General features: G+C 36.3%; 1 protein-coding gene across 5 annotated transcripts in view; it reads left to right on the top strand.

Annotated features, from left to right (window-relative positions):
* The window catches only part of CDH18 (cadherin 18), a 565,378-nt gene that overhangs the window by 122,903 nt on the left and 430,237 nt on the right, over positions 1-12,238 (top strand). For all 5 annotated transcript variants that reach the window (XM_087761202.1, XM_087761183.1, XM_009469019.2 and 2 more), the window contains one exon: positions 9,102-9,199. The gene's annotated coding sequence lies outside the window, so the exon portion shown is untranslated. The remainder of the gene's footprint in view (positions 1-9,101; positions 9,200-12,238) is intronic.

Raw genomic sequence — 12,238 nt, 5'->3', positions numbered from 1 at the left:
TGGAAGTTTTGTGTGTACGTGGAAATAGGTAGATTCAGGTGATGTAAAACATATATAAAGAGAATATATTTTGTAACTTAGATCATGCACATTTGTTGGCTACTGAAAATCTTTGTATTACAGTTTTAGTGACTATGACCAAGAACTATAAACAAAACAAATGGTATTAGATTTTTAAGAAGGCATTTCTGTACTTGCTCAGGGAACGTCTTTGCTAGTAAGATATACTGATACTGCTTTCTGATACAAGTTTGAGTTTGAAACATTTTAAAAGAGATAAGTTTGGCAAGCAAATATTCACAGCATTCAACATTTGCCTCATTTGTCCTTAAGCAAGTGCTGCAGGTGTTTATTGCTGTTCCTTTCTAGTTGAGAAGAATATTGATTTTAGATATAAAATTAAGTACAATTTTCTGCAGCATGCAGCTAAATAATCTGGTAATGAAAATTAATCATGAGCTTGATTTGCTGTTACTCATAACTGGCAGTTTTAGCAGAAATATGAAGTGAAAAATGCTGTTGACAGATCTCCCCAAGAAAACGTACCTCTCATGTTACCTATTTAGGTACCTGTGCAGCCTGTGTAGCATTGTAGATTAAGTGTCATAACTCTGGAGACATTTCATTGCTGGACAAAGAACAGCATGGGTTCTATTATATAGATACTATGAAATGCGAATAACCTCTTGGGGATATATGGCAAAAATGGAGACAGGATTTGTAAAGGGGTTGTAAGCCAGTTGTTGGGTTTTTTTTTGTTTGTTCCCATGCAAGAGTGTCAAGCTGAAGATAAAACAATTAAAGGAACTAGAAAATCTGTAGTAGACAGCAGTATGATATCTTTTTCAAGATTGTATAGTTTTCTAGGTATGATATTCCAGTCCTCTGACAGTAACTTCTACATATGTCATTTGCGCTTTTCATGAAAACAGTCCTGCATTTTGAGGCAAGACTAATGAAAAATACAAATCCCAATAGAATTCCTTGAGGTGCTCTAGCAGGAATTTTTCCCTAACCCTAATTTTCACCCCTAACCAACTATTCTCTTCTTTTACCTGTTCCTTACTCATTTTAAAATTCTTGCACTGATTCACATATTCTCCCATTTAAGTAACAATTTCTTATACCATATTGTATCACGGGAATCACCGAAATGCAGATAGGTGAGACCAACTGTATTTTTTCCACTTAAAAAATCAATTGTCTCATGAAAGAAAGCTATCAGGATAAAGTAACACAATCTACTTTCAATGTATTAGTATACAGTTTATTTGAGAATTCTGGAATGGAAATAAGAGAGCCTTGATCATTTTAGTATTCTTTTAATCTTGAAAATGGTAGTTCCTGATAATTCCTGTTACTCAGGTTGCCCTGTTGTCAGCTTCATTAATTGCATTCAAACAGACAAGGTGCAATCTAGTTTTAGGAACACATAGATGGCTTTTAATTTCTACTCTGCTGGCATTGTTGATAAGCCTCAAGTTTTTTTCTGATGCTTTGTGGATGAAGAACATTTGTTTTTATTTTAGTTGCAAAATTTATCTCTGGTTTTGATAATGCTTACATTAGACCTATGGTTTCTGATGCCTGAAATGCATTTTTTCAGATTAATTATGTAGTTAAGCTTTAGTTCATTTAGTGTCTTTCTCCTCAAGTACATAGTTGTTGCTTGAGATGTGAGGATGTTTGACTTAGAGATTGGGTCTACATCCCTGGCAATGTTAGGCCCTTCAAACTCTCAAGACAGCTGTGGAATTATTTTCTATAATCAGGTCTTCTTTGGTGTCCTCATCAAAACTATTTATGAAGTAATTTCCTATTGATTCAGTGACTTCCAGGTAAATAAGGTATTCCTGATGTTTCTGGAGACAAAGGGGCTTTGTCCTAATTGTTACCATCTGTGCAGCGACGTACTTCAGGAAATGACATTTCTGGGGAAAGGTTAATATTCACTTACTAGAAACATTTCAAATACATGTGTTGATTTTTAGCATAACCGTGAAAGCCTACAGTTGAGTCTACAGCTATCTTAGATAGCTAATTAGTGCTGGGCCCAGTGCTTGGGCCCTGCGTGCTTTGGCAGGCTTGCACTGGGCAGCTGTTTCAGCCTCCAGAACAGGTGTCTGCATCTGCGCGGGGCTGTGTGACCTCCCGCACCATGCAGGAGGGAGGCGTGGGGAGAGCACTCATTGAGCCAATGCAAAGGTTTGGCAGGGAGGGTTTTCAACAGCTCAGCTGCCAGCAAAATGTCTTCCCTCCCTGCCCCCCCTTTCTTTTTTCTTCTGAAGTTATTTTGGCTCACTTGGACTCTTCTGTCCATATGACCTGTTCTTATTTTTATAATCTATATAGCCATATGATCTGTTCTTATTTTTATAATCATTATTTACCTTTCTTCTTCCTTAAGTTATTTATGATTCAATAACTATGCTGTAGTAACATTACCATTTCACCATGGTTTTTATTGTTATTCTTGCTTTTTTTCCTCCTCCTTTTTTTCCCCTTGTGTGTGTCCTGCACTAGTATTTCAAGCCCCTATGTTATATTGTCTAAGCTGCTGCTATAAACAACCCTTTAGTTATTTCTCTTGACAATATCTTTTTTCTTAGAGAGTTTCACTTCATCACTTTCCTTAAGTGTACCAGTGACCTAAATCCTTCTTTCAGTATTAGTACTTTCTTCCTCAGTGCTGGCAATTAATCCAGTTCTAGATCCATTACTTTTCCCATTAAGCTTGTTAAACTGCCTTTCAACTTCTAGTGATTAAAACTAGATATTCAGATCACTTCAGACTCTGGCAAAATTATTATCCTTGTTTGTTGATTTAATGTTCTTACTACTCACACTTGTCTCAATCTCCAGTGGAATCTATGTCTGGAAAAGTCCTCTTTTGGTGATTACTTTCTGTTGGTTAACAAATTTTAGGTAATCTTCCCTAGATGATATTTCACTTCTTTGTTTATTATATCATGTGCGTCATTTTTCTAGAAAGTACTAGAATTTCACCAAAGTTCACCTTTTATTTATTTTAGCTAATTCTTTAGGTAAGTGAATTGATCTTTGATTTCTGGGTTTTGCTAGGAAAAGTGGGGAAATTTTCTCTGCTCCTTTAATAATCCATTTTCTTATGACTCAAAACTGATTGTATCATTTGTTTTAACTGAATATATGAACATATATATATATATCATTTAGGTAAATAGGGATTGCTGTGCTAAGAGTGTTTAGAACACAGTCAGTTTAAAATTTTTAAAACAAAACTTTACCAAATTAATTCAATGATGATACTCTTTGTGCCAATGGTTAGTTCTTACGTATTATTAATCATTAATACAGCATGCACAAAATAACCTTTAGAAGTCATAACGTAAATCAACTGTGCGTATAGTATAGCACAGAGCTAATGGCTACAGTGCTTGATGGTGTTAGTCAAGGTGAGCAGTCCTGAGAGGTTTTTGAGAAGTCTTAACTCAAGCCAGCTTCTCATCTCTCTTCTCCTTCTTTTCTCTTTACGCCTGATGTTTTTATGCTACTTATTGTGTCCCCCCTCAAAGGAGATCTCAGCTGCTCTTTATGCTGCTGATCTTGGTTTTGGTTTTGCCAGTCGTTCCTCATAAGTCTTTGGCAGGATGTCTTGCCTATTTGCACTCTTGTGCTTAGCTGCTTCTTAGTTCTTTACCTTGTAAATTGTCACTTGGCTGGCTCACATGCTTGTCTCTGATTTCCCTTGGTTGGTCCCATTAGTCACTTATGCAAAACGCTTGTACATTTTGTGATTATGCTATCACAGTGTTACAAAATATTAATATACCGTTGTTGGTTGTATCATTTTACTGTGCTTATATTCCAGTTTAAGGCACTCTTTTATTAATTTTTCCCTACTTAATACACTTATAGGAGTCCTAGACCTTTTTTTATTTTTGAAATTATATTTACACATTCCTAGTAGAGCACGTGCCCTTGTGCTGTCTGGAGTTACCGTGTAGACTGTCCCATTGCTACTTTTTAAACAGGACTTGCTTTTTCTGGTATTGCTGTGAATCTGAGGACAACTCCCTTCTGAGTGTGTCTAAATGATTATATGGGCTGTTCTTTTACAGTTTCTTGATATCAACCTTGTCCTGTGTTGGATTCTTTTTTTCCTACCTTTTTGGGACAATTCTTTCCTCTCTGAAATATTTCCCCATCTGAAATACTCTCACGATGAGATTGATGTGATCATATCTGGTATGTAGGCTCAATCAGATTCAATTCCATTCCTAAATTATTTTCGTCAGGTGTCCACTGAAGGAGAATGTATATATTGGAGATGTAGGCAGCTTCTGCTTCAACTTTTGCAATTTTCTCCATTTTTAGGGCCACTTTTTCTCTCCCTCAGTAATCTTTCTCTGTTCTTACCAGTCTTTTAAAAACAACAACAACAAAAAATCAATCCGGATATCACAGCAAGCTTCCTGAGCACTCTTGCTTTGTCCTGCTCTGATTGTTGAGCTGTCTGATGCTCTCCACTGAACCATTTCTGCACTATTTAAGACGTGAAGAAGACAATATTGCTCACATGAAAGAATTATCTTGAAGGACAGTTAAAAGGTAATGATTGTAGAAATCTGCTACAAAGAGTTTTTGCTTTAGTAAACCTTTGACACTGAAGGTTTGAAAGATGACCGTAGGTGCTTTGTACAAAGTGTTTATGTTAGGAAGGTACTGAGGATTCCTTCATGGGCCCCACAGATAGAGAAGCTTATATTCTGGCTATTGAGTTCTCAGCTATGAAAGACAGACCTCTAAATGAGATTTGAGTTCTAATGTTGATTTAATAGATGACTCACTTTTGAGATGGTAGAAACAAAAACCCTAGTAAAGCATTAGTAGATGCTGTCAGTAACTTTTTTTTTTTTTTTTTGTCCTTGCTGACTTTTTCATTGTTTCACATGTGATATGGAATTGAGACCAGAAGCATTCGCAATATTTTGTGATATTACTCTCGAGGTGACACCTCTGCTTTCTAGTCAAATCCCCTAATATGAACCTATGTCTAAACATTAAACTTCTGAATCATCTGCTGCTGAAACTAAGTTCACCCCACAGCTAATGCTGAGCATGCTAGCAGTCCCTCCTACGGTAAGCACCCACATGCTTCTGCGTAGGCATGTGCTTACATGCTTTAGTGAATATGGGAGCATTTGCTCAAAGCACAGTGACAGTCACATGAACACATGTGATCAAAACTCAGGAGTCCTGACTTCCACTTGTGCTTGGTAACCACTAGACTTTGTCTAATACATACAGGATAAAAACTCTCCAAATGGAAGTCACTAGGAGTTTTGCATCCAGATTTATGGAATCAAGAATTTAGCCATAATGTTTCATAAAACAAGAAAAAGGAATATATTTATGTTTTTATTATTATCCCTAATAAGGAAATAAGGACAAAGATGAGACAATATGTGGTCTGGTCTATGTGTACATTTTATTTGTATTAATACCAATGGGATTTGGAGGTTGCATAGTCCAACCTGCTTCTCAGATCACTTGGTCGACAGCAGATGGCTGAGGATTTTGTCTTTCAAGAGTTGGGTCTTGAAAACTTCTAGGGATGGAGACTGCACAGCCTCTATGGAGAGGTTATGGCCTGTTAATAGCAACGGCAACACTGCATTACAGGGCCACATGGTTAGAGGTGAAACTCACTAAAGGTAAATAAAGCTTACAGACAGAAATGTATAATTGGAATTTGCTTCCATGAATAGTTTCACTTGCTTCTGACCTTGGCTTACTAGCAATTTTGGAATACATCACATTGCCTTGCTTGATGAGTAAGTGTGCAAGATGACAAGACTTACTTTGCTTGTGAGAAGTAAGATTGGAGGTATTTTTCTTTGAATGTCTGGTAGGTTTTTTGCAGAACAAAAAAAATCTATTGTGTGTCCTGTACTATTGATCTCAGTTACCTCATGAATAATGTTAAACAATCCTGGAATGTGAGTTCACTGTAATTAAGCTGTCTTCTCCAGAGTTAGGTACTACCTTTAAGATTAAGAACTCCAGGAGCAAAAAAATCTTCAAATATGTATTACTTCAAAGCAAACGAAAAGGGAGTAGTTACAAAGTCTGTGATTGCATACATCCTCTCAGGCCATCAGTTGTTTTGTACATTTTATTGAACTCTGATATATCTAAGATAATCTTGTTGAGTGCCATATTCTCTAAAGGGCAAGTGCGGCTTACCCTAAAGTTGGAGATCTGTATTCTTCACCAGGGTGGGAGGATGGACAGGCAGAGTGCAGACCTGGCTGTAGGGCTGCGCATATTACTCAGTTGAGCGAGGAAGGGGAGATCAATCTGGGAAAGCAAGCTTGCTATGCTGATATCCCTTGGGTTTTTTTTCCAGGAAGCTCTTTTGTTCAAGCATTTCACTGCCATTTCTAAATCCCCTTTAGACAGTCTGGTGATACTCCACCTTCTAGAGCCATCCCCTGAAGAGGACAGATTGTTTTCTAGTGATTTCATCTCACTATTCTTAGGATACTCGGACTGATCTCAACTGATGCATGCTAATGAAAGTTTTTCATGTTTTAGCTGCCTGTACACAAATCTAGGTTGAAAACATCACAGCGTAGTTGAGTGGGATTTAGCAGCCTTAATATCATGTTAGATGCCCTGTGATATTTACCCATGGCCAGAAGACTGCTTCAGAAGATCTACTGTAGAATCCAGTTTTATGTCCGACTGTTCCATTTGGATGTCATTAGATACCTGTATTTAGCCAATCTCACCCACAACATTTCCTGGCTCTGAAGGCCTGTCCAAAAGAAGTGGCTGACCACTAATGTCCATTTGCCCTTTCAACCAAAACTCTGTAATTTCTCATGTACTGACAACTTTTCTCTATTACAATACTTGTTAGAACCTATTACCCATGTTTGGCTTATTTTTTGTGCTGTTGAGCTGAACACTTGCAAGCCCAGAAAAATTCAGGCTCTCACAGATCAAAACCAGTCTAATATAAGGCAATTAATTACACATTGCATCGAGAAGAAAAATTGGATCTTGGATTTCCAAGAAATAGTGTATAGGAGTAAGAGAAAATCCTGGGCAAATTTGATCTCTTAAGAAAATACATCAACAGAAATAAATAATTAAAAAAATATAATGGCTTAATGTATTGTTTTGTGTTCCACTGAATGTGAATCCTGTAGCTTAGAGGAAACAAGCTCTGAAACCGGAACCTTAATACTAGGAAGAAACACATCAGGATCACGCATACAAAGAACAACACTGCTGTCATTCCTACTCAAAGTGTAATTCATAAAGCTATCAATGACAGTTTCTCTAAGACTAGCCAGAGGCCAATTATCCCAGTGGGATACTGGAAGGAAATCTGTTCTCTTGCTCTGTGACTGCAGGAGAATTGTTAAGGGCGTGATCAGCGGAAGTGACCCAGAAAAAGTTAGCAAAGATGAAACCAGAGAATTTAGCAATGAAGAAATTTCCTGATTCTGAAGAATCATGTGAAAACAGAACAGGTAGGACTGTGAACCTTATAATATTTTTAAAGGGTACACTCAACAAAACTATTTCTGTTGTATGGAAGAGTGTTACAGGCTTATGCGCAAAAAGTCAGGTCATTGATGACACATCCCAGATGCTAACCAAGTATCAGCAGCCTGGTTCTAGGGCAGTTGATACTTTATCTGTAATTGACTTACACTGCGCAACATGTGTAGTGCTGTTTTTATTGTTACTGTGTTCAGTAAAATCTAGCTGTTACTGTTTTTAGTTCCTCTGGGGTGACCAGAGATCTCTTGATACTTACTAGTTGTATTACAAGGAGGCAAACAGGGAGCGGTAAAAATGATATAATTGTGGAGACATTTCTGCAACTCCTGCTAATACCTTGACCCAAACACTTGTTCAAGGACTTTGAGGACTTCCCTGTCAAAAGCAAGAAGGCTTCTTGACTTGGGAGATATCATCTTGTAGAGAAAAAAAAAAACATCTGAGTATGGAACAGTGGTCTAGGCTTGCTTGTGATTTTCATGTTTCTTATCATGAATGATTAATGAGTAGTCTGAAGTGAACAGTGCCTTAAGTTAACAAAGCTTCTTTGTAAATGAAGTTCAAATACAACTATATTTTACTGGTAGAATTTACAGCACACTGAGTGATGTTCTTTCTTGCATTTTTTGTCTCACATTTTAATGAGTTTTTTAACTCATTAGTCTTCCATATATGGCATACTCTTCCAGTGTCATAGATCTATAGACACTAAAGCTGGTCAAGTATAAAGATAATATCAAATAGGTAAGATTATTTGCCGTTTTCACGTGGTATACGTAAATTCTGATTATGGTTTCAGATTAATTAGGAGTCTGCATATGTGTCATTGGATTTTCTGATAGGGTGCTTACAGGAATAATGCAAAAAATATTTCTTAGGGGTCTAATATGTCTTTATTGAACTTTTTATTGGTTGACTTATGTTTATTAGGATCATTAACTGTGAGATTAATTAGGTGACGATAGCTATGAAAAAATCAAAACATTTCATGAGATTGTGTCAATATATTGCATATTGAAAATGGCTGGTAAGTAATTAATGTATATAAATGAAGTATTCTCTAAGACAGATTTAGTTCCAAATTTGTGCAAGATCAGGACTAGATTATTTTTGCTGTTTGAGTATTTTTCATGTGTTCTGAATAGTTCCTTTCAGAATCAATACTTCCTTATTTCTCTATGGCAGTAAGCCACCATTGTTGTAAAATCAAAAGGTTTTCAAATTAGCTAATTTTCCTAAATTTAGCATGAGATATGAAATCATGAATTATTCCCAAGCTAGTTACAAGCCTTGGAAATACCATTGCTGTACATTTAATTTTTGCAATTAGAGTTCCAACTTTGAACAGCTGCTTAAAAATAAAAATTCATACATTACTGTAGTACTGACTTTATATATTGGCCAGGATAAACATCTTAACGTCTGCATATTCCATTGCAAGGGACAGTCCAATGCCTATGCTGTTCTCTGTTTACTTAAATATTATGCAAAGAAAAACATTATTATCTGAACATACTCAAAAGTTTGTTGTTCTGTTTCAGTGAAAGCTGCTGAATTTGTCAGGCTTCTGATATCTTCAGTGGAGACTTGCAGGACTGACAGAAAACATATTTCTAAGCTCCGGGTTAGTCATCAACTAGTAAGTAGCTTCTCATATTTTCATATTTTTCATTCACTTCCAATGAAGTGTTTAGGTTGTCTTAGGTTAATAACAATTTTTATAATTACTATAATTATTTTCCCTTTCTTTTCTATAAAAGCATTTCTCTCTAATGTCTGGTGCTCCTTTAAAGACTGTAACACATTTAAGTCAGCATTTATAAGTGCTTTAGCAAAAAAAGGAACATGTTCTTAGTACGTCTGTTCAGCATCTATCACAGTGCTGTTCAGTGACCTGTATTACTCCCAGACTGTGAAGCATAAGTACGAATAAGAATTCAGTGGATGGTCTGTAACAAATATATTGCTCCATTAGCCTGATAGAAGTGGTCAAGAATTGTATTTGGCAATCAATTACTAAAGTTTGTAAATCTGGTTAAATGGTACCTGAACAGCTAGGTTCTATTATTATCCACCTGTTTGATTTTCAGATTGTGTCATTTTTCTTACGATTTTACAGACTTTGTTCTTCATACCAATATCGTCTTTAGTTTTTTTTAATTCCTTTAGGAAAATTGTAAGCCACTTACGTAAAGCAGCTGCTCTTATGGTCTTGTTGTACCCGTTGTCTGGCATAATAATTTTTTTCATTCTTATTCTTTTGCTTTGTTTCTAAATCTAAAGAAGAAAACTGGGCTGATGGGCAAGCAAGAAGTTTAAGATTTGAAGTAGGGAAATTATAAGAAAAAAAAAACCTGCAAAACCACAAAATGAGGGGAAGCTAGCTGTAACATTTGAATGGTACTTACAGATTCTGCTCAGAAAAAAGACTTAACCTTTTAAAAATTATGCTGGCGGAGATTAGAGAATTGATACAAGGTCTAGGTCACTTCTCATCAAAACATAGTGATTTTGTTGTTTTTGGTTTTTTTTTTTCCCCCAGAATATATAAATGTTATTTTAATTTTCAGCAAAAAATAAAAAAATGACTAGTTATTTGACAGTTACCTCAGTCTGAGTTGCAATATTTGAACTGTTCTCAAAAATATGTATTTGGATCTGTTTAGAAAATATTCTTCTGTTCTTAAACCATCACAGTTTGTGAAAACTAGCAATGCTTATTTATTTATGTGCTATTTGGTGAAATAGAAATTATTAGTGTTGGAAAACTTCTCTAATGAGTCAGTCCAATAATATAATCTAAATTCACCACTCAGCAATACCAAAAATAAAGATGTATTTCTCTGTAGGGAACAAGTGCCAAGATTCTTTATTTTAGAATTTGATAGCTCAGCTTGGTCATGTTATTCATTACTGTTTAACTTATAAAATAACAGAGTGAGAATTATGTCTTCATTTTTAGTGCTCTTCTATTAATGTAAACTTAACAAAAATAGATCTTGATTGAACAGACTGAATTGGTGGGAAGGATGGTGAAATTCAAATGTTTAATTCAATGACCTCTCATAGAAGAAGGTAATATCTAACCCAAATTTGAAAGCAAAATTAGTCTTAAACTCCGTGAAAAATAAAAGAGGAATCAAGTATTAGAAATCAAAGAAAGAATTTTTTTTTTTTATCAGATAAGCTATCTAACCCAGGGTGAGAGTAGCTGTAGAAATTTGCTAATTTGGGATGTTTGGGATTTTATATCCCTCTAAGCCTTTAAAAGCAGTCTGAATATATATATAAGTTAAAATATTTTTTCTGGTTTCATAACAAGTTAGTGAAATTTATAGGTGCAGAAATTACTACATGAGAGTGCACATCTGTGCCATTCAAAAGGTTAGGCGAAATGATTACTTGTACCCTGTCTTCAAATATATACAAGAAGGCAATATATTCATACACCTGCTTATAGCCTGAGAAAGTTAACATAAATCATATGAGTGTTTTTTTGTTGGTACTACATCTAACTGCAGCGTGCATTGTGTCAGGTATGTACTACTGATTTAGAGGAGAAGGATATTTTAAGCATGAGAATGATACAGCTGTTTTTTCAATGTCATTGAATGTCATGAATTTTTTTCAACACTTAACTGTTGAAAAATTTTGGTTTGCTTCTGTATTTTCTTTTATCATTGTCGTGGTTTAACCCCAGCCAGCAACTAAGCAACACACAGCCACTCGCTCACTCCCCCTGGTGGGATGGAGCAGAGAATTGGAAGAGTAAAAGTCAGAAAACTCGTGGGTTGAGATAAAGACAGTTTAATAGGTAAAGCAAAAGCCACGCACATAAGCAAAGCAAAACAAGGAATTCATTCACTACTTCCCATGGGCAGGCAGGTGTTCAGCCATCTCCAGGAAAGCAGGGCTCCATCACGCGTAACGGTTCCTTGGGAAGACAAATGCCATCACTCTGAACGTCCCTCCCTTTCTTCTTCTTCCCCCAGTTTATATACTGAGCATGACGTCATACAGTATGGCATAGCCCTTTGGCCAGGCTGGGTCAGCCCCCCTGGCTGTGCCCCCTCCCAGTTTCCAGTGCACCGGGCAGAGCGTGGGAAGCTGAAAAGTCCTTGACTGGCGTAAGCACTACTTAGCAACAACTAAAACATCAGTGTGTTATCAACATTATTCTCACACTAAATCCAAAACACAGCACTATACCAGCTACTAAGAAGAAAATTTACTCTATCCCAGCTGAAACCAGGACAATCATATTAACATAAAAGCAAAAAATCTCTTACAGGGAACAAAGCCAGGTTATCTGGTGTCCTAAAAAAAGCAAGAGTGAGTGATGTCCGTGAGCCACAGCTAAAGACATTGCTGTTTGAGTGGTATGACACTGTGCACGGTATCATTGTCTAGGAGAAAGTGTAACACGGAGAGGTGGAATAAAGGCATTTATAAAGGACTCATCAGATGACACTCACAAATTAATTATCTTTTTGAGGACTATTACAGTGATGTACATTTTCAGAGCCTTTGAAGAGCTATATGTGTGCAGCTCCCTTTTATGTCAGCAGGAGACATGCTTTGCTGTGAAAAGATTTATCTGACTTTCTTTCACATATTTGTTACTGAACAAATCGGACCTTGATCACTTTTATTATGGCATGCTATGCATTCTGAAAAT

This window comes from Nipponia nippon, unplaced genomic scaffold (assembly GCF_047370975.1).
Source record: "Nipponia nippon isolate SJK-2023a ecotype South Korea unplaced genomic scaffold, ASM4737097v1 scaffold_1, whole genome shotgun sequence".
NCBI lineage: Eukaryota > Metazoa > Chordata > Aves > Pelecaniformes > Threskiornithidae > Nipponia > Nipponia nippon.
This window is presented reverse-complemented; position numbering and strand designations above follow the sequence as displayed.